Source organism: Mytilus californianus, unplaced genomic scaffold (genome assembly GCF_021869535.1).
Source record: "Mytilus californianus isolate M0D057914Y unplaced genomic scaffold, xbMytCali1.0.p SCAF_9, whole genome shotgun sequence".
Taxonomy (NCBI): domain Eukaryota; kingdom Metazoa; phylum Mollusca; class Bivalvia; order Mytilida; family Mytilidae; genus Mytilus; species Mytilus californianus.
Window position 1 is genome coordinate 83,820,774 of NW_026262745.1, and position 22,718 is coordinate 83,843,491.

At 38.2% G+C, this 22,718-nt stretch overlaps 47 non-coding genes across 47 annotated transcripts; 24 read left to right on the top strand and 23 right to left on the bottom strand.

The window, feature by feature from the left end:
• The first annotated feature begins 6,400 nt into the window (after window positions 1-6,400).
• On the top strand, window positions 6,401-6,472 carry Trnad-guc (transfer RNA aspartic acid (anticodon GUC)). The gene has a single exon. It is a non-coding gene; the product is annotated as a tRNA-Asp (tRNA).
• Window positions 6,473-6,725: 253 nt separating this feature from the next.
• Trnar-acg (transfer RNA arginine (anticodon ACG)) lies at window positions 6,726-6,798 on the bottom strand. Its single transcript has one exon. It is a non-coding gene; the product is annotated as a tRNA-Arg (tRNA).
• A 262-nt stretch (window positions 6,799-7,060) lies between these two features.
• On the top strand, window positions 7,061-7,132 carry Trnad-guc (transfer RNA aspartic acid (anticodon GUC)). The gene has a single exon. It is a non-coding gene; the product is annotated as a tRNA-Asp (tRNA).
• Window positions 7,133-7,385: 253 nt separating this feature from the next.
• Trnar-acg (transfer RNA arginine (anticodon ACG)) lies at window positions 7,386-7,458 on the bottom strand. Its single transcript has one exon. It is a non-coding gene; the product is annotated as a tRNA-Arg (tRNA).
• A 262-nt stretch (window positions 7,459-7,720) lies between these two features.
• Window positions 7,721-7,792, top strand: Trnad-guc (transfer RNA aspartic acid (anticodon GUC)). The gene has a single exon. It is a non-coding gene; the product is annotated as a tRNA-Asp (tRNA).
• A 253-nt stretch (window positions 7,793-8,045) lies between these two features.
• Window positions 8,046-8,118, bottom strand: Trnar-acg (transfer RNA arginine (anticodon ACG)). Its single transcript has one exon. It is a non-coding gene; the product is annotated as a tRNA-Arg (tRNA).
• A 262-nt stretch (window positions 8,119-8,380) lies between these two features.
• Window positions 8,381-8,452, top strand: Trnad-guc (transfer RNA aspartic acid (anticodon GUC)). The gene has a single exon. It is a non-coding gene; the product is annotated as a tRNA-Asp (tRNA).
• A 253-nt stretch (window positions 8,453-8,705) lies between these two features.
• On the bottom strand, window positions 8,706-8,778 carry Trnar-acg (transfer RNA arginine (anticodon ACG)). Its single transcript has one exon. It is a non-coding gene; the product is annotated as a tRNA-Arg (tRNA).
• Window positions 8,779-9,040: 262 nt separating this feature from the next.
• Window positions 9,041-9,112, top strand: Trnad-guc (transfer RNA aspartic acid (anticodon GUC)). The gene has a single exon. It is a non-coding gene; the product is annotated as a tRNA-Asp (tRNA).
• Window positions 9,113-9,365: 253 nt separating this feature from the next.
• On the bottom strand, window positions 9,366-9,438 carry Trnar-acg (transfer RNA arginine (anticodon ACG)). The gene has a single exon. It is a non-coding gene; the product is annotated as a tRNA-Arg (tRNA).
• Window positions 9,439-9,700: 262 nt separating this feature from the next.
• On the top strand, window positions 9,701-9,772 carry Trnad-guc (transfer RNA aspartic acid (anticodon GUC)). Its single transcript has one exon. It is a non-coding gene; the product is annotated as a tRNA-Asp (tRNA).
• A 253-nt stretch (window positions 9,773-10,025) lies between these two features.
• Window positions 10,026-10,098, bottom strand: Trnar-acg (transfer RNA arginine (anticodon ACG)). Its single transcript has one exon. It is a non-coding gene; the product is annotated as a tRNA-Arg (tRNA).
• Window positions 10,099-10,360: 262 nt separating this feature from the next.
• Trnad-guc (transfer RNA aspartic acid (anticodon GUC)) lies at window positions 10,361-10,432 on the top strand. Its single transcript has one exon. It is a non-coding gene; the product is annotated as a tRNA-Asp (tRNA).
• Window positions 10,433-10,685: 253 nt separating this feature from the next.
• Window positions 10,686-10,758, bottom strand: Trnar-acg (transfer RNA arginine (anticodon ACG)). The gene has a single exon. It is a non-coding gene; the product is annotated as a tRNA-Arg (tRNA).
• A 262-nt stretch (window positions 10,759-11,020) lies between these two features.
• Trnad-guc (transfer RNA aspartic acid (anticodon GUC)) lies at window positions 11,021-11,092 on the top strand. The gene has a single exon. It is a non-coding gene; the product is annotated as a tRNA-Asp (tRNA).
• A 253-nt stretch (window positions 11,093-11,345) lies between these two features.
• Window positions 11,346-11,418, bottom strand: Trnar-acg (transfer RNA arginine (anticodon ACG)). Its single transcript has one exon. It is a non-coding gene; the product is annotated as a tRNA-Arg (tRNA).
• Window positions 11,419-11,680: 262 nt separating this feature from the next.
• Trnad-guc (transfer RNA aspartic acid (anticodon GUC)) lies at window positions 11,681-11,752 on the top strand. The gene has a single exon. It is a non-coding gene; the product is annotated as a tRNA-Asp (tRNA).
• Window positions 11,753-12,005: 253 nt separating this feature from the next.
• On the bottom strand, window positions 12,006-12,078 carry Trnar-acg (transfer RNA arginine (anticodon ACG)). Its single transcript has one exon. It is a non-coding gene; the product is annotated as a tRNA-Arg (tRNA).
• Window positions 12,079-12,340: 262 nt separating this feature from the next.
• On the top strand, window positions 12,341-12,412 carry Trnad-guc (transfer RNA aspartic acid (anticodon GUC)). The gene has a single exon. It is a non-coding gene; the product is annotated as a tRNA-Asp (tRNA).
• Window positions 12,413-12,665: 253 nt separating this feature from the next.
• On the bottom strand, window positions 12,666-12,738 carry Trnar-acg (transfer RNA arginine (anticodon ACG)). The gene has a single exon. It is a non-coding gene; the product is annotated as a tRNA-Arg (tRNA).
• A 262-nt stretch (window positions 12,739-13,000) lies between these two features.
• Trnad-guc (transfer RNA aspartic acid (anticodon GUC)) lies at window positions 13,001-13,072 on the top strand. Its single transcript has one exon. It is a non-coding gene; the product is annotated as a tRNA-Asp (tRNA).
• Window positions 13,073-13,325: 253 nt separating this feature from the next.
• Trnar-acg (transfer RNA arginine (anticodon ACG)) lies at window positions 13,326-13,398 on the bottom strand. Its single transcript has one exon. It is a non-coding gene; the product is annotated as a tRNA-Arg (tRNA).
• A 262-nt stretch (window positions 13,399-13,660) lies between these two features.
• Trnad-guc (transfer RNA aspartic acid (anticodon GUC)) lies at window positions 13,661-13,732 on the top strand. The gene has a single exon. It is a non-coding gene; the product is annotated as a tRNA-Asp (tRNA).
• A 253-nt stretch (window positions 13,733-13,985) lies between these two features.
• Window positions 13,986-14,058, bottom strand: Trnar-acg (transfer RNA arginine (anticodon ACG)). Its single transcript has one exon. It is a non-coding gene; the product is annotated as a tRNA-Arg (tRNA).
• Window positions 14,059-14,320: 262 nt separating this feature from the next.
• Trnad-guc (transfer RNA aspartic acid (anticodon GUC)) lies at window positions 14,321-14,392 on the top strand. The gene has a single exon. It is a non-coding gene; the product is annotated as a tRNA-Asp (tRNA).
• A 253-nt stretch (window positions 14,393-14,645) lies between these two features.
• Trnar-acg (transfer RNA arginine (anticodon ACG)) lies at window positions 14,646-14,718 on the bottom strand. Its single transcript has one exon. It is a non-coding gene; the product is annotated as a tRNA-Arg (tRNA).
• Window positions 14,719-14,980: 262 nt separating this feature from the next.
• Trnad-guc (transfer RNA aspartic acid (anticodon GUC)) lies at window positions 14,981-15,052 on the top strand. The gene has a single exon. It is a non-coding gene; the product is annotated as a tRNA-Asp (tRNA).
• Window positions 15,053-15,305: 253 nt separating this feature from the next.
• Trnar-acg (transfer RNA arginine (anticodon ACG)) lies at window positions 15,306-15,378 on the bottom strand. Its single transcript has one exon. It is a non-coding gene; the product is annotated as a tRNA-Arg (tRNA).
• Window positions 15,379-15,640: 262 nt separating this feature from the next.
• Window positions 15,641-15,712, top strand: Trnad-guc (transfer RNA aspartic acid (anticodon GUC)). The gene has a single exon. It is a non-coding gene; the product is annotated as a tRNA-Asp (tRNA).
• Window positions 15,713-15,965: 253 nt separating this feature from the next.
• Trnar-acg (transfer RNA arginine (anticodon ACG)) lies at window positions 15,966-16,038 on the bottom strand. Its single transcript has one exon. It is a non-coding gene; the product is annotated as a tRNA-Arg (tRNA).
• A 1,194-nt stretch (window positions 16,039-17,232) lies between these two features.
• Trnad-guc (transfer RNA aspartic acid (anticodon GUC)) lies at window positions 17,233-17,304 on the top strand. Its single transcript has one exon. It is a non-coding gene; the product is annotated as a tRNA-Asp (tRNA).
• Window positions 17,305-17,557: 253 nt separating this feature from the next.
• Window positions 17,558-17,630, bottom strand: Trnar-acg (transfer RNA arginine (anticodon ACG)). Its single transcript has one exon. It is a non-coding gene; the product is annotated as a tRNA-Arg (tRNA).
• Window positions 17,631-17,892: 262 nt separating this feature from the next.
• On the top strand, window positions 17,893-17,964 carry Trnad-guc (transfer RNA aspartic acid (anticodon GUC)). The gene has a single exon. It is a non-coding gene; the product is annotated as a tRNA-Asp (tRNA).
• A 253-nt stretch (window positions 17,965-18,217) lies between these two features.
• On the bottom strand, window positions 18,218-18,290 carry Trnar-acg (transfer RNA arginine (anticodon ACG)). Its single transcript has one exon. It is a non-coding gene; the product is annotated as a tRNA-Arg (tRNA).
• A 262-nt stretch (window positions 18,291-18,552) lies between these two features.
• On the top strand, window positions 18,553-18,624 carry Trnad-guc (transfer RNA aspartic acid (anticodon GUC)). The gene has a single exon. It is a non-coding gene; the product is annotated as a tRNA-Asp (tRNA).
• Window positions 18,625-18,877: 253 nt separating this feature from the next.
• Window positions 18,878-18,950, bottom strand: Trnar-acg (transfer RNA arginine (anticodon ACG)). The gene has a single exon. It is a non-coding gene; the product is annotated as a tRNA-Arg (tRNA).
• A 262-nt stretch (window positions 18,951-19,212) lies between these two features.
• Trnad-guc (transfer RNA aspartic acid (anticodon GUC)) lies at window positions 19,213-19,284 on the top strand. The gene has a single exon. It is a non-coding gene; the product is annotated as a tRNA-Asp (tRNA).
• Window positions 19,285-19,537: 253 nt separating this feature from the next.
• Window positions 19,538-19,610, bottom strand: Trnar-acg (transfer RNA arginine (anticodon ACG)). Its single transcript has one exon. It is a non-coding gene; the product is annotated as a tRNA-Arg (tRNA).
• Window positions 19,611-19,872: 262 nt separating this feature from the next.
• On the top strand, window positions 19,873-19,944 carry Trnad-guc (transfer RNA aspartic acid (anticodon GUC)). The gene has a single exon. It is a non-coding gene; the product is annotated as a tRNA-Asp (tRNA).
• Window positions 19,945-20,197: 253 nt separating this feature from the next.
• Window positions 20,198-20,270, bottom strand: Trnar-acg (transfer RNA arginine (anticodon ACG)). The gene has a single exon. It is a non-coding gene; the product is annotated as a tRNA-Arg (tRNA).
• Window positions 20,271-20,532: 262 nt separating this feature from the next.
• Window positions 20,533-20,604, top strand: Trnad-guc (transfer RNA aspartic acid (anticodon GUC)). The gene has a single exon. It is a non-coding gene; the product is annotated as a tRNA-Asp (tRNA).
• A 253-nt stretch (window positions 20,605-20,857) lies between these two features.
• Window positions 20,858-20,930, bottom strand: Trnar-acg (transfer RNA arginine (anticodon ACG)). Its single transcript has one exon. It is a non-coding gene; the product is annotated as a tRNA-Arg (tRNA).
• Window positions 20,931-21,192: 262 nt separating this feature from the next.
• Window positions 21,193-21,264, top strand: Trnad-guc (transfer RNA aspartic acid (anticodon GUC)). Its single transcript has one exon. It is a non-coding gene; the product is annotated as a tRNA-Asp (tRNA).
• A 253-nt stretch (window positions 21,265-21,517) lies between these two features.
• On the bottom strand, window positions 21,518-21,590 carry Trnar-acg (transfer RNA arginine (anticodon ACG)). Its single transcript has one exon. It is a non-coding gene; the product is annotated as a tRNA-Arg (tRNA).
• Window positions 21,591-21,852: 262 nt separating this feature from the next.
• Window positions 21,853-21,924, top strand: Trnad-guc (transfer RNA aspartic acid (anticodon GUC)). Its single transcript has one exon. It is a non-coding gene; the product is annotated as a tRNA-Asp (tRNA).
• Window positions 21,925-22,177: 253 nt separating this feature from the next.
• On the bottom strand, window positions 22,178-22,250 carry Trnar-acg (transfer RNA arginine (anticodon ACG)). The gene has a single exon. It is a non-coding gene; the product is annotated as a tRNA-Arg (tRNA).
• A 262-nt stretch (window positions 22,251-22,512) lies between these two features.
• Trnad-guc (transfer RNA aspartic acid (anticodon GUC)) lies at window positions 22,513-22,584 on the top strand. The gene has a single exon. It is a non-coding gene; the product is annotated as a tRNA-Asp (tRNA).
• The last annotated feature ends 134 nt before the right edge of the window (window positions 22,585-22,718 follow it).

A 22,718-nucleotide genomic window follows, 5' to 3' on the forward strand; every position in this document is an offset into this window, starting at 1 on the left:
TATTTGATCATTTATTGGTCCACACTATATTCTATCATGATGCGGCTTGGTTTGAATTTTTCGAAGAAATTTTGCTCGAATCGCTGTAGATGTCGTCTTACATTATACTAGATTTTTCTCAAACTATTGAACTGATTATGACAAAACTTGACAGGAATGCTTGAAATAACCAGTATTACAAAGGAAAAAAGTCACATTCAGTTTATTCAACAAAAAAGTCTTCTTTAGGTGTAATACCACCAAATCATAGTACGTCACATCCGGTTGCATACGAAAATAGGTCGAAAAAAAATATTCCCTTGAATTTGACAGTTGTAGGTAATTGATCCTACATTTCATTGCAGTAAAACATTTCTGAGTCATAAACATATATCTTGGGTATTTCAAAGCACCATTATTTCTTTATTTGGGGTTTCTATAGAATATTTTGGAAACTTGAGGTTACATGGTTACTAAAGCTTGTACACTGGTTAAAAAAGGGGGAAAATTTGATTGGTTAACTTCCAGTGATGGTTATTTTCTTATATGCAATGAAATGTTATGTGAAATTTTTTCTATAGTACTGGACAGGATAAAACTTTACTCATGCCAAGTATTTCTTTATTTGAAACAAAGATAAATTCTGCACAATTTTTTGAAAAGTGCAAATTTAACAAAGACTAATAGGGGAAAATCAATGGTGGTATTACACCTAATATGGGAAGCTGTACATGCACCTTTGACCTTGTGAGTACTCTCATGTGTTAAAATTTCTTGCTATTTAAGTGAAATATTACAAATAATGAAATATTCTGAGTGGATTGAGTCTCCAAAATACATTTTATGAGAAAATTTCCTTGAAATAGGACTTTACCATGAATATTAGTTGACAGAACAAGCCATACTTAGAGTCTTGGGGAGCTTTTTCTCCTTATTTCTTATATTCTGCTATACTAGAAAATTTTTCCTAAGAAATACTTTAATAAATATATAGTTTTAAGTAAATGAAATTATTTTTAAAGCAGTAACAACAAATTATTCACCAAAAGAGAAGTTTTTTATGTCCCTCTCTGGAACGCGGCGTAAATTTAAGTTTTACGCAAGGACTTATTGAAACCTCCTTGGAGACAGTAAACTTTTATACGGATAGTTCAAGCAGCTTGAATACTTCAATTGATCATTTATAATAACATTTCTATCATAAATGAGTGAAAGTTACCCCAAAATTTTTATTTATTGGCCTAAAAAGTAGAAATTTTGAGGAAATGAGAGGTATAAATGGACCAAAAGAGACTTTATAAGGAAGAATAAGAGGTCCATTAGTAGTATTTATCATCCTAAAGTCATCTTTTGTATCATATTCAACTGTTTGTAGGCAGATGAGATAAATATTTGATCATTTATTGGTCCACACTATATTCTATCATGATGCGGCTTGGTTTGAATTTTTCGAAGAAATTTTGCTCGAATCGCTGTAGATGTCGTCTTACATTATACTAGATTTTTCTCAAACTATTGAACTGATTATGACAAAACTTGACAGGAATGCTTGAAATAACCAGTATTACAAAGGAAAAAAGTCACATTCAGTTTATTCAACAAAAAAGTCTTCTTTAGGTGTAATACCACCAAATCATAGTACGTCACATCCGGTTGCATACGAAAATAGGTCGAAAAAAAATATTCCCTTGAATTTGACAGTTGTAGGTAATTGATCCTACATTTCATTGCAGTAAAACATTTCTGAGTCATAAACATATATCTTGGGTATTTCAAAGCACCATTATTTCTTTATTTGGGGTTTCTATAGAATATTTTGGAAACTTGAGGTTACATGGTTACTAAAGCTTGTACACTGGTTAAAAAAGGGGGAAAATTTGATTGGTTAACTTCCAGTGATGGTTATTTTCTTATATGCAATGAAATGTTATGTGAAATTTTTTCTATAGTACTGGACAGGATAAAACTTTACTCATGCCAAGTATTTCTTTATTTGAAACAAAGATAAATTCTGCACAATTTTTTGAAAAGTGCAAATTTAACAAAGACTAATAGGGGAAAATCAATGGTGGTATTACACCTAATATGGGAAGCTGTACATGCACCTTTGACCTTGTGAGTACTCTCATGTGTTAAAATTTCTTGCTATTTAAGTGAAATATTACAAATAATGAAATATTCTGAGTGGATTGAGTCTCCAAAATACATTTTATGAGAAAATTTCCTTGAAATAGGACTTTACCATGAATATTAGTTGACAGAACAAGCCATACTTAGAGTCTTGGGGAGCTTTTTCTCCTTATTTCTTATATTCTGCTATACTAGAAAATTTTTCCTAAGAAATACTTTAATAAATATATAGTTTTAAGTAAATGAAATTATTTTTAAAGCAGTAACAACAAATTATTCACCAAAAGAGAAGTTTTTTATGTCCCTCTCTGGAACGCGGCGTAAATTTAAGTTTTACGCAAGGACTTATTGAAACCTCCTTGGAGACAGTAAACTTTTATACGGATAGTTCAAGCAGCTTGAATACTTCAATTGATCATTTATAATAACATTTCTATCATAAATGAGTGAAAGTTACCCCAAAATTTTTATTTATTGGCCTAAAAAGTAGAAATTTTGAGGAAATGAGAGGTATAAATGGACCAAAAGAGACTTTATAAGGAAGAATAAGAGGTCCATTAGTAGTATTTATCATCCTAAAGTCATCTTTTGTATCATATTCAACTGTTTGTAGGCAGATGAGATAAATATTTGATCATTTATTGGTCCACACTATATTCTATCATGATGCGGCTTGGTTTGAATTTTTCGAAGAAATTTTGCTCGAATCGCTGTAGATGTCGTCTTACATTATACTAGATTTTTCTCAAACTATTGAACTGATTATGACAAAACTTGACAGGAATGCTTGAAATAACCAGTATTACAAAGGAAAAAAGTCACATTCAGTTTATTCAACAAAAAAGTCTTCTTTAGGTGTAATACCACCAAATCATAGTACGTCACATCCGGTTGCATACGAAAATAGGTCGAAAAAAAATATTCCCTTGAATTTGACAGTTGTAGGTAATTGATCCTACATTTCATTGCAGTAAAACATTTCTGAGTCATAAACATATATCTTGGGTATTTCAAAGCACCATTATTTCTTTATTTGGGGTTTCTATAGAATATTTTGGAAACTTGAGGTTACATGGTTACTAAAGCTTGTACACTGGTTAAAAAAGGGGGAAAATTTGATTGGTTAACTTCCAGTGATGGTTATTTTCTTATATGCAATGAAATGTTATGTGAAATTTTTTCTATAGTACTGGACAGGATAAAACTTTACTCATGCCAAGTATTTCTTTATTTGAAACAAAGATAAATTCTGCACAATTTTTTGAAAAGTGCAAATTTAACAAAGACTAATAGGGGAAAATCAATGGTGGTATTACACCTAATATGGGAAGCTGTACATGCACCTTTGACCTTGTGAGTACTCTCATGTGTTAAAATTTCTTGCTATTTAAGTGAAATATTACAAATAATGAAATATTCTGAGTGGATTGAGTCTCCAAAATACATTTTATGAGAAAATTTCCTTGAAATAGGACTTTACCATGAATATTAGTTGACAGAACAAGCCATACTTAGAGTCTTGGGGAGCTTTTTCTCCTTATTTCTTATATTCTGCTATACTAGAAAATTTTTCCTAAGAAATACTTTAATAAATATATAGTTTTAAGTAAATGAAATTATTTTTAAAGCAGTAACAACAAATTATTCACCAAAAGAGAAGTTTTTTATGTCCCTCTCTGGAACGCGGCGTAAATTTAAGTTTTACGCAAGGACTTATTGAAACCTCCTTGGAGACAGTAAACTTTTATACGGATAGTTCAAGCAGCTTGAATACTTCAATTGATCATTTATAATAACATTTCTATCATAAATGAGTGAAAGTTACCCCAAAATTTTTATTTATTGGCCTAAAAAGTAGAAATTTTGAGGAAATGAGAGGTATAAATGGACCAAAAGAGACTTTATAAGGAAGAATAAGAGGTCCATTAGTAGTATTTATCATCCTAAAGTCATCTTTTGTATCATATTCAACTGTTTGTAGGCAGATGAGATAAATATTTGATCATTTATTGGTCCACACTATATTCTATCATGATGCGGCTTGGTTTGAATTTTTCGAAGAAATTTTGCTCGAATCGCTGTAGATGTCGTCTTACATTATACTAGATTTTTCTCAAACTATTGAACTGATTATGACAAAACTTGACAGGAATGCTTGAAATAACCAGTATTACAAAGGAAAAAAGTCACATTCAGTTTATTCAACAAAAAAGTCTTCTTTAGGTGTAATACCACCAAATCATAGTACGTCACATCCGGTTGCATACGAAAATAGGTCGAAAAAAAATATTCCCTTGAATTTGACAGTTGTAGGTAATTGATCCTACATTTCATTGCAGTAAAACATTTCTGAGTCATAAACATATATCTTGGGTATTTCAAAGCACCATTATTTCTTTATTTGGGGTTTCTATAGAATATTTTTGGAAACTTGAGGTTACATGGTTACTAAAGCTTGTACACTGGTTAAAAAAGGGGGAAAATTTGATTGGTTAACTTCCAGTGATGGTTATTTTCTTATATGCAATGAAATGTTATGTGAAATTTTTTCTATAGTACTGGACAGGATAAAACTTTACTCATGCCAAGTATTTCTTTATTTGAAACAAAGATAAATTCTGCACAATTTTTTGAAAAGTGCAAATTTAACAAAGACTAATAGGGGAAAATCAATGGTGGTATTACACCTAATATGGGAAGCTGTACATGCACCTTTGACCTTGTGAGTACTCTCATGTGTTAAAATTTCTTGCTATTTAAGTGAAATATTACAAATAATGAAATATTCTGAGTGGATTGAGTCTCCAAAATACATTTTATGAGAAAATTTCCTTGAAATAGGACTTTACCATGAATATTAGTTGACAGAACAAGCCATACTTAGAGTCTTGGGGAGCTTTTTCTCCTTATTTCTTATATTCTGCTATACTAGAAAATTTTTCCTAAGAAATACTTTAATAAATATATAGTTTTAAGTAAATGAAATTATTTTTAAAGCAGTAACAACAAATTATTCACCAAAAGAGAAGTTTTTTATGTCCCTCTCTGGAACGCGGCGTAAATTTAAGTTTTACGCAAGGACTTATTGAAACCTCCTTGGAGACAGTAAACTTTTATACGGATAGTTCAAGCAGCTTGAATACTTCAATTGATCATTTATAATAACATTTCTATCATAAAAGAGTGAAAGTTACCCCAAAATTTTTATTTATTGGCCTAAAAAGTAGAAATTTTGAGGAAATGAGAGGTATAAATGGACCAAAAGAGACTTTATAAGGAAGAATAAGAGGTCCATTAGTAGTATTTATCATCCTAAAGTCATCTTTTGTATCATATTCAACTGTTTGTAGGCAGATGAGATAAATATTTGATCATTTATTGGTCCACACTATATTCTATCATGATGCGGCTTGGTTTGAATTTTTCGAAGAAATTTTGCTCGAATCGCTGTAGATGTCGTCTTACATTATACTAGATTTTTCTCAAACTATTGAACTGATTATGACAAAACTTGACAGGAATGCTTGAAATAACCAGTATTACAAAGGAAAAAAGTCACATTCAGTTTATTCAACAAAAAAGTCTTCTTTAGGTGTAATACCACCAAATCATAGTACGTCACATCCGGTTGCATACGAAAATAGGTCGAAAAAAAATATTCCCTTGAATTTGACAGTTGTAGGTAATTGATCCTACATTTCATTGCAGTAAAACATTTCTGAGTCATAAACATATATCTTGGGTATTTCAAAGCACCATTATTTCTTTATTTGGGGTTTCTATAGAATATTTTGGAAACTTGAGGTTACATGGTTACTAAAGCTTGTACACTGGTTAAAAAAGGGGGAAAATTTGATTGGTTAACTTCCAGTGATGGTTATTTTCTTATATGCAATGAAATGTTATGTGAAATTTTTTCTATAGTACTGGACAGGATAAAACTTTACTCATGCCAAGTATTTCTTTATTTGAAACAAAGATAAATTCTGCACAATTTTTTGAAAAGTGCAAATTTAACAAAGACTAATAGGGGAAAATCAATGGTGGTATTACACCTTTATACCTTTGACTCTCCGTGTCGTCTACATTGCTATCTTGCATAGCCTTTTCCATCGCCTATGTATAAGTCACAGAATCAAACTGTTTCTGCAAATAACACTCCAATTTGATATGATGCACGCTTATTTCTCTCAGTTGAGGGAGGCGGGAAAACTAGCTTTTCTGGCTTTTTTTGGTTGTTAATTTCTAAAGTTTAGCTTTATCTGTTAAAAATTGGGCACTTATCATCAAGTCCTCGGTAGTATAGTGGTTAGTATCCCCGCCTGTCACGCGGGAGACCGGGGTTCGATTCCCCGCCGGGGAGGACATTATTTTTGTTGTATCCTTCTAATATGTTTGATAAAAAGGTTATTGGCATGCAGTCACAACATATGTGCCAAGAAAATATTCCATCAAAACCCCGGCAATCATTTCAAGCTGTTTCTGACGTTTGGTTGCTTTCAGTCTAATCTGTTCAGACATTTCTTTTTAATGCAACTTCTAACTGCTCACTATATCAGATACTATATATACTTGCTTCAAAAGGGTGTGTTAAAAAGCATTGACAAAAAACTTTCCGAGCCTGCCAGGATTCGAACCTGGAATCTTCTGATCCGTAGTCAGACGCGTTATCCGTTGCGCCACAGGCCCTTAGACGCTCTTCTCCCTATTTTACTGTTTATACCTTTGACTCTCCGTGTCGTCTACATTGCTATCTTGCATAGCCTTTTCCATCGCCTATGTATAAGTCACAGAATCAAACTGTTTCTGCAAATAACACTCCAATTTGATATGATGCACGCTTATTTCTCTCAGTTGAGGGAGGCGGGAAAACTAGCTTTTCTGGCTTTTTTTGGTTGTTAATTTCTAAAGTTTAGCTTTATCTGTTAAAAATTGGGCACTTATCATCAAGTCCTCGGTAGTATAGTGGTTAGTATCCCCGCCTGTCACGCGGGAGACCGGGGTTCGATTCCCCGCCGGGGAGGACATTATTTTTGTTGTATCCTTCTAATATGTTTGATAAAAAGGTTATTGGCATGCAGTCACAACATATGTGCCAAGAAAATATTCCATCAAAACCCCGGCAATCATTTCAAGCTGTTTCTGACGTTTGGTTGCTTTCAGTCTAATCTGTTCAGACATTTCTTTTTAATGCAACTTCTAACTGCTCACTATATCAGATACTATATATACTTGCTTCAAAAGGGTGTGTTAAAAAGCATTGACAAAAAACTTTCCGAGCCTGCCAGGATTCGAACCTGGAATCTTCTGATCCGTAGTCAGACGCGTTATCCGTTGCGCCACAGGCCCTTAGACGCTCTTCTCCCTATTTTACTGTTTATACCTTTGACTCTCCGTGTCGTCTACATTGCTATCTTGCATAGCCTTTTCCATCGCCTATGTATAAGTCACAGAATCAAACTGTTTCTGCAAATAACACTCCAATTTGATATGATGCACGCTTATTTCTCTCAGTTGAGGGAGGCGGGAAAACTAGCTTTTCTGGCTTTTTTTGGTTGTTAATTTCTAAAGTTTAGCTTTATCTGTTAAAAATTGGGCACTTATCATCAAGTCCTCGGTAGTATAGTGGTTAGTATCCCCGCCTGTCACGCGGGAGACCGGGGTTCGATTCCCCGCCGGGGAGGACATTATTTTTGTTGTATCCTTCTAATATGTTTGATAAAAAGGTTATTGGCATGCAGTCACAACATATGTGCCAAGAAAATATTCCATCAAAACCCCGGCAATCATTTCAAGCTGTTTCTGACGTTTGGTTGCTTTCAGTCTAATCTGTTCAGACATTTCTTTTTAATGCAACTTCTAACTGCTCACTATATCAGATACTATATATACTTGCTTCAAAAGGGTGTGTTAAAAAGCATTGACAAAAAACTTTCCGAGCCTGCCAGGATTCGAACCTGGAATCTTCTGATCCGTAGTCAGACGCGTTATCCGTTGCGCCACAGGCCCTTAGACGCTCTTCTCCCTATTTTACTGTTTATACCTTTGACTCTCCGTGTCGTCTACATTGCTATCTTGCATAGCCTTTTCCATCGCCTATGTATAAGTCACAGAATCAAACTGTTTCTGCAAATAACACTCCAATTTGATATGATGCACGCTTATTTCTCTCAGTTGAGGGAGGCGGGAAAACTAGCTTTTCTGGCTTTTTTTGGTTGTTAATTTCTAAAGTTTAGCTTTATCTGTTAAAAATTGGGCACTTATCATCAAGTCCTCGGTAGTATAGTGGTTAGTATCCCCGCCTGTCACGCGGGAGACCGGGGTTCGATTCCCCGCCGGGGAGGACATTATTTTTGTTGTATCCTTCTAATATGTTTGATAAAAAGGTTATTGGCATGCAGTCACAACATATGTGCCAAGAAAATATTCCATCAAAACCCCGGCAATCATTTCAAGCTGTTTCTGACGTTTGGTTGCTTTCAGTCTAATCTGTTCAGACATTTCTTTTTAATGCAACTTCTAACTGCTCACTATATCAGATACTATATATACTTGCTTCAAAAGGGTGTGTTAAAAAGCATTGACAAAAAACTTTCCGAGCCTGCCAGGATTCGAACCTGGAATCTTCTGATCCGTAGTCAGACGCGTTATCCGTTGCGCCACAGGCCCTTAGACGCTCTTCTCCCTATTTTACTGTTTATACCTTTGACTCTCCGTGTCGTCTACATTGCTATCTTGCATAGCCTTTTCCATCGCCTATGTATAAGTCACAGAATCAAACTGTTTCTGCAAATAACACTCCAATTTGATATGATGCACGCTTATTTCTCTCAGTTGAGGGAGGCGGGAAAACTAGCTTTTCTGGCTTTTTTTGGTTGTTAATTTCTAAAGTTTAGCTTTATCTGTTAAAAATTGGGCACTTATCATCAAGTCCTCGGTAGTATAGTGGTTAGTATCCCCGCCTGTCACGCGGGAGACCGGGGTTCGATTCCCCGCCGGGGAGGACATTATTTTTGTTGTATCCTTCTAATATGTTTGATAAAAAGGTTATTGGCATGCAGTCACAACATATGTGCCAAGAAAATATTCCATCAAAACCCCGGCAATCATTTCAAGCTGTTTCTGACGTTTGGTTGCTTTCAGTCTAATCTGTTCAGACATTTCTTTTTAATGCAACTTCTAACTGCTCACTATATCAGATACTATATATACTTGCTTCAAAAGGGTGTGTTAAAAAGCATTGACAAAAAACTTTCCGAGCCTGCCAGGATTCGAACCTGGAATCTTCTGATCCGTAGTCAGACGCGTTATCCGTTGCGCCACAGGCCCTTAGACGCTCTTCTCCCTATTTTACTGTTTATACCTTTGACTCTCCGTGTCGTCTACATTGCTATCTTGCATAGCCTTTTCCATCGCCTATGTATAAGTCACAGAATCAAACTGTTTCTGCAAATAACACTCCAATTTGATATGATGCACGCTTATTTCTCTCAGTTGAGGGAGGCGGGAAAACTAGCTTTTCTGGCTTTTTTTGGTTGTTAATTTCTAAAGTTTAGCTTTATCTGTTAAAAATTGGGCACTTATCATCAAGTCCTCGGTAGTATAGTGGTTAGTATCCCCGCCTGTCACGCGGGAGACCGGGGTTCGATTCCCCGCCGGGGAGGACATTATTTTTGTTGTATCCTTCTAATATGTTTGATAAAAAGGTTATTGGCATGCAGTCACAACATATGTGCCAAGAAAATATTCCATCAAAACCCCGGCAATCATTTCAAGCTGTTTCTGACGTTTGGTTGCTTTCAGTCTAATCTGTTCAGACATTTCTTTTTAATGCAACTTCTAACTGCTCACTATATCAGATACTATATATACTTGCTTCAAAAGGGTGTGTTAAAAAGCATTGACAAAAAACTTTCCGAGCCTGCCAGGATTCGAACCTGGAATCTTCTGATCCGTAGTCAGACGCGTTATCCGTTGCGCCACAGGCCCTTAGACGCTCTTCTCCCTATTTTACTGTTTATACCTTTGACTCTCCGTGTCGTCTACATTGCTATCTTGCATAGCCTTTTCCATCGCCTATGTATAAGTCACAGAATCAAACTGTTTCTGCAAATAACACTCCAATTTGATATGATGCACGCTTATTTCTCTCAGTTGAGGGAGGCGGGAAAACTAGCTTTTCTGGCTTTTTTTGGTTGTTAATTTCTAAAGTTTAGCTTTATCTGTTAAAAATTGGGCACTTATCATCAAGTCCTCGGTAGTATAGTGGTTAGTATCCCCGCCTGTCACGCGGGAGACCGGGGTTCGATTCCCCGCCGGGGAGGACATTATTTTTGTTGTATCCTTCTAATATGTTTGATAAAAAGGTTATTGGCATGCAGTCACAACATATGTGCCAAGAAAATATTCCATCAAAACCCCGGCAATCATTTCAAGCTGTTTCTGACGTTTGGTTGCTTTCAGTCTAATCTGTTCAGACATTTCTTTTTAATGCAACTTCTAACTGCTCACTATATCAGATACTATATATACTTGCTTCAAAAGGGTGTGTTAAAAAGCATTGACAAAAAACTTTCCGAGCCTGCCAGGATTCGAACCTGGAATCTTCTGATCCGTAGTCAGACGCGTTATCCGTTGCGCCACAGGCCCTTAGACGCTCTTCTCCCTATTTTACTGTTTATACCTTTGACTCTCCGTGTCGTCTACATTGCTATCTTGCATAGCCTTTTCCATCGCCTATGTATAAGTCACAGAATCAAACTGTTTCTGCAAATAACACTCCAATTTGATATGATGCACGCTTATTTCTCTCAGTTGAGGGAGGCGGGAAAACTAGCTTTTCTGGCTTTTTTTGGTTGTTAATTTCTAAAGTTTAGCTTTATCTGTTAAAAATTGGGCACTTATCATCAAGTCCTCGGTAGTATAGTGGTTAGTATCCCCGCCTGTCACGCGGGAGACCGGGGTTCGATTCCCCGCCGGGGAGGACATTATTTTTGTTGTATCCTTCTAATATGTTTGATAAAAAGGTTATTGGCATGCAGTCACAACATATGTGCCAAGAAAATATTCCATCAAAACCCCGGCAATCATTTCAAGCTGTTTCTGACGTTTGGTTGCTTTCAGTCTAATCTGTTCAGACATTTCTTTTTAATGCAACTTCTAACTGCTCACTATATCAGATACTATATATACTTGCTTCAAAAGGGTGTGTTAAAAAGCATTGACAAAAAACTTTCCGAGCCTGCCAGGATTCGAACCTGGAATCTTCTGATCCGTAGTCAGACGCGTTATCCGTTGCGCCACAGGCCCTTAGACGCTCTTCTCCCTATTTTACTGTTTATACCTTTGACTCTCCGTGTCGTCTACATTGCTATCTTGCATAGCCTTTTCCATCGCCTATGTATAAGTCACAGAATCAAACTGTTTCTGCAAATAACACTCCAATTTGATATGATGCACGCTTATTTCTCTCAGTTGAGGGAGGCGGGAAAACTAGCTTTTCTGGCTTTTTTTGGTTGTTAATTTCTAAAGTTTAGCTTTATCTGTTAAAAATTGGGCACTTATCATCAAGTCCTCGGTAGTATAGTGGTTAGTATCCCCGCCTGTCACGCGGGAGACCGGGGTTCGATTCCCCGCCGGGGAGGACATTATTTTTGTTGTATCCTTCTAATATGTTTGATAAAAAGGTTATTGGCATGCAGTCACAACATATGTGCCAAGAAAATATTCCATCAAAACCCCGGCAATCATTTCAAGCTGTTTCTGACGTTTGGTTGCTTTCAGTCTAATCTGTTCAGACATTTCTTTTTAATGCAACTTCTAACTGCTCACTATATCAGATACTATATATACTTGCTTCAAAAGGGTGTGTTAAAAAGCATTGACAAAAAACTTTCCGAGCCTGCCAGGATTCGAACCTGGAATCTTCTGATCCGTAGTCAGACGCGTTATCCGTTGCGCCACAGGCCCTTAGACGCTCTTCTCCCTATTTTACTGTTTATACCTTTGACTCTCCGTGTCGTCTACATTGCTATCTTGCATAGCCTTTTCCATCGCCTATGTATAAGTCACAGAATCAAACTGTTTCTGCAAATAACACTCCAATTTGATATGATGCACGCTTATTTCTCTCAGTTGAGGGAGGCGGGAAAACTAGCTTTTCTGGCTTTTTTTGGTTGTTAATTTCTAAAGTTTAGCTTTATCTGTTAAAAATTGGGCACTTATCATCAAGTCCTCGGTAGTATAGTGGTTAGTATCCCCGCCTGTCACGCGGGAGACCGGGGTTCGATTCCCCGCCGGGGAGGACATTATTTTTGTTGTATCCTTCTAATATGTTTGATAAAAAGGTTATTGGCATGCAGTCACAACATATGTGCCAAGAAAATATTCCATCAAAACCCCGGCAATCATTTCAAGCTGTTTCTGACGTTTGGTTGCTTTCAGTCTAATCTGTTCAGACATTTCTTTTTAATGCAACTTCTAACTGCTCACTATATCAGATACTATATATACTTGCTTCAAAAGGGTGTGTTAAAAAGCATTGACAAAAAACTTTCCGAGCCTGCCAGGATTCGAACCTGGAATCTTCTGATCCGTAGTCAGACGCGTTATCCGTTGCGCCACAGGCCCTTAGACGCTCTTCTCCCTATTTTACTGTTTATACCTTTGACTCTCCGTGTCGTCTACATTGCTATCTTGCATAGCCTTTTCCATCGCCTATGTATAAGTCACAGAATCAAACTGTTTCTGCAAATAACACTCCAATTTGATATGATGCACGCTTATTTCTCTCAGTTGAGGGAGGCGGGAAAACTAGCTTTTCTGGCTTTTTTTGGTTGTTAATTTCTAAAGTTTAGCTTTATCTGTTAAAAATTGGGCACTTATCATCAAGTCCTCGGTAGTATAGTGGTTAGTATCCCCGCCTGTCACGCGGGAGACCGGGGTTCGATTCCCCGCCGGGGAGGACATTATTTTTGTTGTATCCTTCTAATATGTTTGATAAAAAGGTTATTGGCATGCAGTCACAACATATGTGCCAAGAAAATATTCCATCAAAACCCCGGCAATCATTTCAAGCTGTTTCTGACGTTTGGTTGCTTTCAGTCTAATCTGTTCAGACATTTCTTTTTAATGCAACTTCTAACTGCTCACTATATCAGATACTATATATACTTGCTTCAAAAGGGTGTGTTAAAAAGCATTGACAAAAAACTTTCCGAGCCTGCCAGGATTCGAACCTGGAATCTTCTGATCCGTAGTCAGACGCGTTATCCGTTGCGCCACAGGCCCTTAGACGCTCTTCTCCCTATTTTACTGTTTATACCTTTGACTCTCCGTGTCGTCTACATTGCTATCTTGCATAGCCTTTTCCATCGCCTATGTATAAGTCACAGAATCAAACTGTTTCTGCAAATAACACTCCAATTTGATATGATGCACGCTTATTTCTCTCAGTTGAGGGAGGCGGGAAAACTAGCTTTTCTGGCTTTTTTTGGTTGTTAATTTCTAAAGTTTAGCTTTATCTGTTAAAAATTGGGCACTTATCATCAAGTCCTCGGTAGTATAGTGGTTAGTATCCCCGCCTGTCACGCGGGAGACCGGGGTTCGATTCCCCGCCGGGGAGGACATTATTTTTGTTGTATCCTTCTAATATGTTTGATAAAAAGGTTATTGGCATGCAGTCACAACATATGTGCCAAGAAAATATTCCATCAAAACCCCGGCAATCATTTCAAGCTGTTTCTGACGTTTGGTTGCTTTCAGTCTAATCTGTTCAGACATTTCTTTTTAATGCAACTTCTAACTGCTCACTATATCAGATACTATATATACTTGCTTCAAAAGGGTGTGTTAAAAAGCATTGACAAAAAACTTTCCGAGCCTGCCAGGATTCGAACCTGGAATCTTCTGATCCGTAGTCAGACGCGTTATCCGTTGCGCCACAGGCCCTTAGACGCTCTTCTCCCTATTTTACTGTTTATACCTTTGACTCTCCGTGTCGTCTACATTGCTATCTTGCATAGCCTTTTCCATCGCCTATGTATAAGTCACAGAATCAAACTGTTTCTGCAAATAACACTCCAATTTGATATGATGCACGCTTATTTCTCTCAGTTGAGGGAGGCGGGAAAACTAGCTTTTCTGGCTTTTTTTGGTTGTTAATTTCTAAAGTTTAGCTTTATCTGTTAAAAATTGGGCACTTATCATCAAGTCCTCGGTAGTATAGTGGTTAGTATCCCCGCCTGTCACGCGGGAGACCGGGGTTCGATTCCCCGCCGGGGAGGACATTATTTTTGTTGTATCCTTCTAATATGTTTGATAAAAAGGTTATTGGCATGCAGTCACAACATATGTGCCAAGAAAATATTCCATCAAAACCCCGGCAATCATTTCAAGCTGTTTCTGACGTTTGGTTGCTTTCAGTCTAATCTGTTCAGACATTTCTTTTTAATGCAACTTCTAACTGCTCACTATATCAGATACTATATATACTTGCTTCAAAAGGGTGTGTTAAAAAGCATTGACAAAAAACTTTCCGAGCCTGCCAGGATTCGAACCTGGAATCTTCTGATCCGTAGTCAGACGCGTTATCCGTTGCGCCACAGGCCCTTAGACGCTCTTCTCCCTATTTTACTGTTTATACCTTTGACTCTCCGTGTCGTCTACATTGCTATCTTGCATAGCCTTTTCCATCGCCTATGTATAAGTCACAGAATCAAACTGTTTCTGCAAATAACACTCCAATTTGATATGATGCACGCTTATTTCTCTCAGTTGAGGGAGGCGGGAAAACTAGCTTTTCTGGCTTTTTTTGGTTGTTAATTTCTAAAGTTTAGCTTTATCTGTTAAAAATTGGGCACTTATCATCAAGTCCTCGGTAGTATAGTGGTTAGTATCCCCGCCTGTCACGCGGGAGACCGGGGTTCGATTCCCCGCCGGGGAGGACATTATTTTTGTTGTATCCTTCTAATATGTTTGATAAAAAGGTTATTGGCATGCAGTCACAACATATGTGCCAAGAAAATATTCCATCAAAACCCCGGCAATCATTTCAAGCTGTTTCTGACGTTTGGTTGCTTTCAGTCTAATCTGTTCAGACATTTCTTTTTAATGCAACTTCTAACTGCTCACTATATCAGATACTATATATACTTGCTTCAAAAGGGTGTGTTAAAAAGCATTGACAAAAAACTTTCCGAGCCTGCCAGGATTCGAACCTGGAATCTTCTGATCCGTAGTCAGACGCGTTATCCGTTGCGCCACAGGCCCTTAGACGCTCTTCTCCCTATTTTACTGTTTATACCTTTGACTCTCCGTGTCGTCTACATTGCTATCTTGCATAGCCTTTTCCATCGCCTATGTATAAGTCACAGAATCAAACTGTTTCTGCAAATAACACTCCAATTTGATATGATGCACGCTTATTTCTCTCAGTTGAGGGAGGCGGGAAAACTAGCTTTTCTGGCTTTTTTTGGTTGTTAATTTCTAAAGTTTAGCTTTATCTGTTAAAAATTGGGCACTTATCATCAAGTCCTCGGTAGTATAGTGGTTAGTATCCCCGCCTGTCACGCGGGAGACCGGGGTTCGATTCCCCGCCGGGGAGGACATTATTTTTGTTGTATCCTTCTAATATGTTTGATAAAAAGGTTATTGGCATACAGTCACAACATATGTGCCAAGAAAATATTCCATCAAAACCCCGGCAATCATTTCAAGCTGTTTCTGACGTTTGGTTGCTTTCAGTCTAATCTGTTCAGACATTTCTTTTTAATGCAACTTCTAACTGCTCACTATATCAGATACTATATATACTTGCTTCAAAAGGGTGTGTTAAAAAGCATTGACAAAAAACTTTCCGAGCCTGCCAGGATTCGAACCTGGAATCTTCTGATCCGTAGTCAGACGCGTTATCCGTTGCGCCACAGGCCCTTAGACGCTCTTCTCCCTATTTTACTGTTTATACCTTTGACTCTCCGTGTCGTCTACATTGCTATCTAGTCCGAGATTACTCTGACGTCCAACGGCTGTTTTGCCAGACAAGCTGGGGCCGTGGGACGTCAGAGCTCGTCCCATATCAAAAAGTGGATATTTGCCCGTCCAAAATAGATGCGCTGCTTCGTCGCTTCTAGTGCCAACGGACGGCCTTGGAATTATATGAATCGGGTATCAATTTGTTCATTTTTCATTTATCTCTTCATTTATGTAAGTTTCACCTACCTGCCACCCTTTATTTTCTCATATTTAGACAGTTTTCACAATGACCCATCGATTCAGACATTTTTACTTTTATTTTCAAATGGACGTCAAGTTACGAGAGATTTCGCGACCTCGAGACTCAAATATGCAAATATTTATACTTTTTCACCTCCTTTATAGGAGATCGATATTTAACATTTAGAAGCCAACCACGATTTTTCACCTTCTTTACAGGAGATCGGTATTAAGCATTTAGTGCCAACCACGATAACAGTCGGAAGCTCTCGGATATTAACATTGCTTGCATCGTAAATGAGCGAGGTGTTAAATTATATATTCATATTGACCTAGGGTCATATGCATACATCATTTCCCATAGTCCATTGTGCCTTACTTTTTTCTCGTGATCACATGACAATCTTTCAAAATGAAAGTCAAAATGCCAGAATCGGTGGGTCACTGTGAAAACTGTCTAAATATGAGAAAATAAAGGGTGGCAGGTAGGTGAAACTTACATAAATGAAGAGATAAATGAAAAATGAACAAATTGATACCCGATTCATATAATTCCAAGGCCGTCCGTTGGCACTTGAAGCGACGAAGCAGCGCATCTATTTTGGACGGGCAAATATCCACTTTTTGATATGGGACGAGCTCTGACGTCCCACGGCCCCAGCTTGTCTGGCAAAACAGCCGTTGGACGTCAGAGTAATCTCGGACTAATTGCTATCTTGCATAGCCTTTTCCATCGCCTATGTATAAGTCACAGAATCAAACTGTTTCTGCAAATAACACTCCAATTTGATATGATGCACGCTTATTTCTCTCAGTTGAGGGAGGCGGGAAAACTAGCTTTTCTGGCTTTTTTTGGTTGTTAATTTCTAAAGTTTAGCTTTATCTGTTAAAAATTGGGCACTTATCATCAAGTCCTCGGTAGTATAGTGGTTAGTATCCCCGCCTGTCACGCGGGAGACCGGGGTTCGATTCCCCGCCGGGGAGGACATTATTTTTGTTGTATCCTTCTAATATGTTTGATAAAAAGGTTATTGGCATGCAGTCACAACATATGTGCCAAGAAAATATTCCATCAAAACCCCGGCAATCATTTCAAGCTGTTTCTGACGTTTGGTTGCTTTCAGTCTAATCTGTTCAGACATTTCTTTTTAATGCAACTTCTAACTGCTCACTATATCAGATACTATATATACTTGCTTCAAAAGGGTGTGTTAAAAAGCATTGACAAAAAACTTTCCGAGCCTGCCAGGATTCGAACCTGGAATCTTCTGATCCGTAGTCAGACGCGTTATCCGTTGCGCCACAGGCCCTTAGACGCTCTTCTCCCTATTTTACTGTTTATACCTTTGACTCTCCGTGTCGTCTACATTGCTATCTTGCATAGCCTTTTCCATCGCCTATGTATAAGTCACAGAATCAAACTGTTTCTGCAAATAACACTCCAATTTGATATGATGCACGCTTATTTCTCTCAGTTGAGGGAGGCGGGAAAACTAGCTTTTCTGGCTTTTTTTGGTTGTTAATTTCTAAAGTTTAGCTTTATCTGTTAAAAATTGGGCACTTATCATCAAGTCCTCGGTAGTATAGTGGTTAGTATCCCCGCCTGTCACGCGGGAGACCGGGGTTCGATTCCCCGCCGGGGAGGACATTATTTTTGTTGTATCCTTCTAATATGTTTGATAAAAAGGTTATTGGCATGCAGTCACAACATATGTGCCAAGAAAATATTCCATCAAAACCCCGGCAATCATTTCAAGCTGTTTCTGACGTTTGGTTGCTTTCAGTCTAATCTGTCCAGACATTTCTTTTTAATGCAACTTCTAACTGCTCACTATATCAGATACTATATATACTTGCTTCAAAAGGGTGTGTTAAAAAGCATTGACAAAAAACTTTCCGAGCCTGCCAGGATTCGAACCTGGAATCTTCTGATCCGTAGTCAGACGCGTTATCCGTTGCGCCACAGGCCCTTAGACGCTCTTCTCCCTATTTTACTGTTTATACCTTTGACTCTCCGTGTCGTCTACATTGCTATCTTGCATAGCCTTTTCCATCGCCTATGTATAAGTCACAGAATCAAACTGTTTCTGCAAATAACACTCCAATTTGATATGATGCACGCTTATTTCTCTCAGTTGAGGGAGGCGGGAAAACTAGCTTTTCTGGCTTTTTTTGGTTGTTAATTTCTAAAGTTTAGCTTTATCTGTTAAAAATTGGGCACTTATCATCAAGTCCTCGGTAGTATAGTGGTTAGTATCCCCGCCTGTCACGCGGGAGACCGGGGTTCGATTCCCCGCCGGGGAGGACATTATTTTTGTTGTATCCTTCTAATATGTTTGATAAAAAGGTTATTGGCATGCAGTCACAACATATGTGCCAAGAAAATATTCCATCAAAAACCCGGCAATCATTTCAAGCTGTTTCTGACGTTTGGTTGCTTTCAGTCTAATCTGTTCAGACATTTCTTTTTAATGCAACTTCTAACTGCTCACTATATCAGATACTATATATACTTGCTTCAAAAGGGTGTGTTAAAAAGCATTGACAAAAAACTTTCCGAGCCTGCCAGGATTCGAACCTGGAATCTTCTGATCCGTAGTCAGACGCGTTATCCGTTGCGCCACAGGCCCTTAGACGCTCTTCTCCCTATTTTACTGTTTATACCTTTGACTCTCCGTGTCGTCTACATTGCTATCTTGCATAGCCTTTTCCATCGCCTATGTATAAGTCACAGAATCAAACTGTTTCTGCAAATAACACTCCAATTTGATATGATGCACGCTTATTTCTCTCAGTTGAGGGAGGCGGGAAAACTAGCTTTTCTGGCTTTTTTTGGTTGTTAATTTCTAAAGTTTAGCTTTATCTGTTAAAAATTGGGCACTTATCATCAAGTCCTCGGTAGTATAGTGGTTAGTATCCCCGCCTGTCACGCGGGAGACCGGGGTTCGATTCCCCGCCGGGGAGGACATTATTTTTGTTGTATCCTTCTAATATGTTTGATAAAAAGGTTATTGGCATGCAGTCACAACATATGTGCCAAGAAAATATTCCATCAAAACCCCGGCAATCATTTCAAGCTGTTTCTGACGTTTGGTTGCTTTCAGTCTAATCTGTTCAGACATTTCTTTTTAATGCAACTTCTAACTGCTCACTATATCAGATACTATATATACTTGCTTCAAAAGGGTGTGTTAAAAAGCATTGACAAAAAACTTTCCGAGCCTGCCAGGATTCAAACCTGGAATCTTCTGATCCGTAGTCAGACGCGTTATCCGTTGCGCCACAGGCCCTTAGACGCTCTTCTCCCTATTTTACTGTTTATACCTTTGACTCTCCGTGTCGTCTACATTGCTATCTTGCATAGCCTTTTCCATCGCCTATGTATAAGTCACAGAATCAAACTGTTTCTGCAAATAACACTCCAATTTGATATGATGCACGCTTATTTCTCTCAGTTGAGGGAGGCGGGAAAACTAGCTTTTCTGGCTTTTTTTGGTTGTTAATTTCTAAAGTTTAGCTTTATCTGTTAAAAATTGGGCACTTATCATCAAGTCCTCGGTAGTATAGTGGTTAGTATCCCCGCCTGTCACGCGGGAGACCGGGGTTCGATTCCCCGCCGGGGAGGACATTATTTTTGTTGTATCCTTCTAATATGTTTGATAAAAAGGTTATTGGCATGCAGTCACAACATATGTGCCAAGAAAATATTCCATCAAAACCCCGGCAATCATTTCAAGCTGTTTCTGACGTTTGGTTGCTTTCAGTCTAATCTGTTCAGACATTTCTTTTTAATGCAACTTCTAACTGCTCACTATATCAGATACTATATATACTTGCTTCAAAAGGGTGTGTTAAAAAGCATTGACAAAAAACTTTCCGAGCCTGCCAGGATTCGAACCTGGAATCTTCTGATCCGTAGTCAGACGCGTTATCCGTTGCGCCACAGGCCCTTAGACGCTCTTCTCCCTATTTTACTGTTTATACCTTTGACTCTCCGTGTCGTCTACATTGCTATCTTGCATAGCCTTTTCCATCGCCTATGTATAAGTCACAGAATCAAACTGTTTCTGCAAATAACACTCCAATTTGATATGATGCACGCTTATTTCTCTCAGTTGAGGGAGGCGGGAAAACTAGCTTTTCTGGCTTTTTTTGGTTGTTAATTTCTAAAGTTTAGCTTTATCTGTTAAAAATTGGGCACTTATCATCAAGTCCTCGGTAGTATAGTGGTTAGTATCCCCGCCTGTCACGCGGGAGACCGGGGTTCGATTCCCCGCCGGGGAGGACATTATTTTTGTTGTATCCTTCTAATATGTTTGATAAAAAGGTTATTGGCATGCAGTCACAACATATGTGCCAAGAAAATATTCCATCAAAACCCCGGCAATCATTTCAAGCTGTTTCTGACGTTTGGTTGCTTTCAGTCTAATCTGTTCAGACATTTCTTTTTAATGCAACTTCTAACTGCTCACTATATCAGATACTATATATACTTGCTTCAAAAGGGTGTGTTAAAAAGCATTGACAAAAAACTTTCCGAGCCTGCCAGGATTCGAACCTGGAATCTTCTGATCCGTAGTCAGACGCGTTATCCGTTGCGCCACAGGCCCTTAGACGCTCTTCTCCCTATTTTACTGTTTATACCTTTGACTCTCCGTGTCGTCTACATTGCTATCTTGCATAGCCTTTTCCATCGCCTATGTATAAGTCACAGAATCAAACTGTTTCTGCAAATAACACTCCAATTTGATATGATGCACGCTTATTTCTCTCAGTTGAGGGAGGCGGGAAAACTAGCTTTTCTGGCTTTTTTTGGTTGTTAATTTCTAAAGTTTAGCTTTATCTGTTAAAAATTGGGCACTTATCATCAAGTCCTCGGTAGTATAGTGGTTAGTATCCCCGCCTGTCACGCGGGAGACCGGGGTTCGATTCCCCGCCGGGGAGGACATTATTTTTGTTGTATCCTTCTAATATGTTTGATAAAAAGGTTATTGGCATGCAGTCACAACATATGTGCTAAGAAAATATTCCATCAAAACCCCGGCAATCATTTCAAGCTGTTTCTGACGTTTGGTTGCTTTCAGTCTAATCTGTTCAGACATTTCTTTTTAATGCAACTTCTAACTGCTCACTATATCAGATACTATATATACTTGCTTCAAAAGGGTGTGTTAAAAAGCATTGACAAAAAACTTTCCGAGCCTGCCAGGATTCGAACCTGGAATCTTCTGATCCGTAGTCAGACGCGTTATCCGTTGCGCCACAGGCCCTTAGACGCTCTTCTCCCTATTTTACTGTTTATACCTTTGACTCTCCGTGTCGTCTACATTGCTATCTTGCATAGCCTTTTCCATCGCCTATGTATAAGTCACAGAATCAAACTGTTTCTGCAAATAACACTCCAATTTGATATGATGCACGCTTATTTCTCTCAGTTGAGGGAGGCGGGAAAACTAGCTTTTCTGGCTTTTTTTGGTTGTTAATTTCTAAAGTTTAGCTTTATCTGTTAAAAATTGGGCACTTATCATCAAGTCCTCGGTAGTATAGTGGTTAGTATCCCCGCCTGTCACGCGGGAGACCGGGGTTCGATTCCCCGCCGGGGAGGACATTATTTTTGTTGTATCCTTCTAATATGTTTGATAAAAAGGTTATTGGCATGCAGTCACAACATATGTGCCAAGAAAATATTCCATCAAAACCCCGGCAATCATTTCAAGCTGTTTCTGACGTTTGGTTGCTTTCAGTCTAATCTGTTCAGACATTTCTTTTTAATGCAACTTCTAACTGCTCACTATATCAGATACTATATATACTTGCTTCAAAAGGGTGTGTTAAAAAGCATTGACAAAAAACTTTCCGAGCCTGCCAGGATTCGAACCTGGAATCTTCTGATCCGTAGTCAGACGCGTTATCCGTTGCGCCACAGGCCCTTAGACGCTCTTCTCCCTATTTTACTGTTTATACCTTTGACTCTCCGTGTCGTCTACATTGCTATCTTGCATAGCCTTTTCCATCGCCTATGTATAAGTCACAGAATCAAACTGTTTCTGCAAATAACACTCCAATTTGATATGATGCACGCTTATTTCTCTCAGTTGAGGGAGGCGGGAAAACTAGCTTTTCTGGCTTTTTTTGGTTGTTAATTTCTAAAGTTTAGCTTTATCTGTTAAAAATTGGGCACTTATCATCAAGTCCTCGGTAGTATAGTGGTTAGTATCCCCGCCTGTCACGCGGGAGACCGGGGTTCGATTCCCCGCCGGGGAGGACATTATTTTTGTTGTATCCTTCTAATATGTTTGATAAAAAGGTTATTGGCATGCAGTCACAACATATGTGCCAAGAAAATATTCCATCAAAACCCCGGCAATCATTTCAAGCTGTTTCTGACGTTTGGTTGC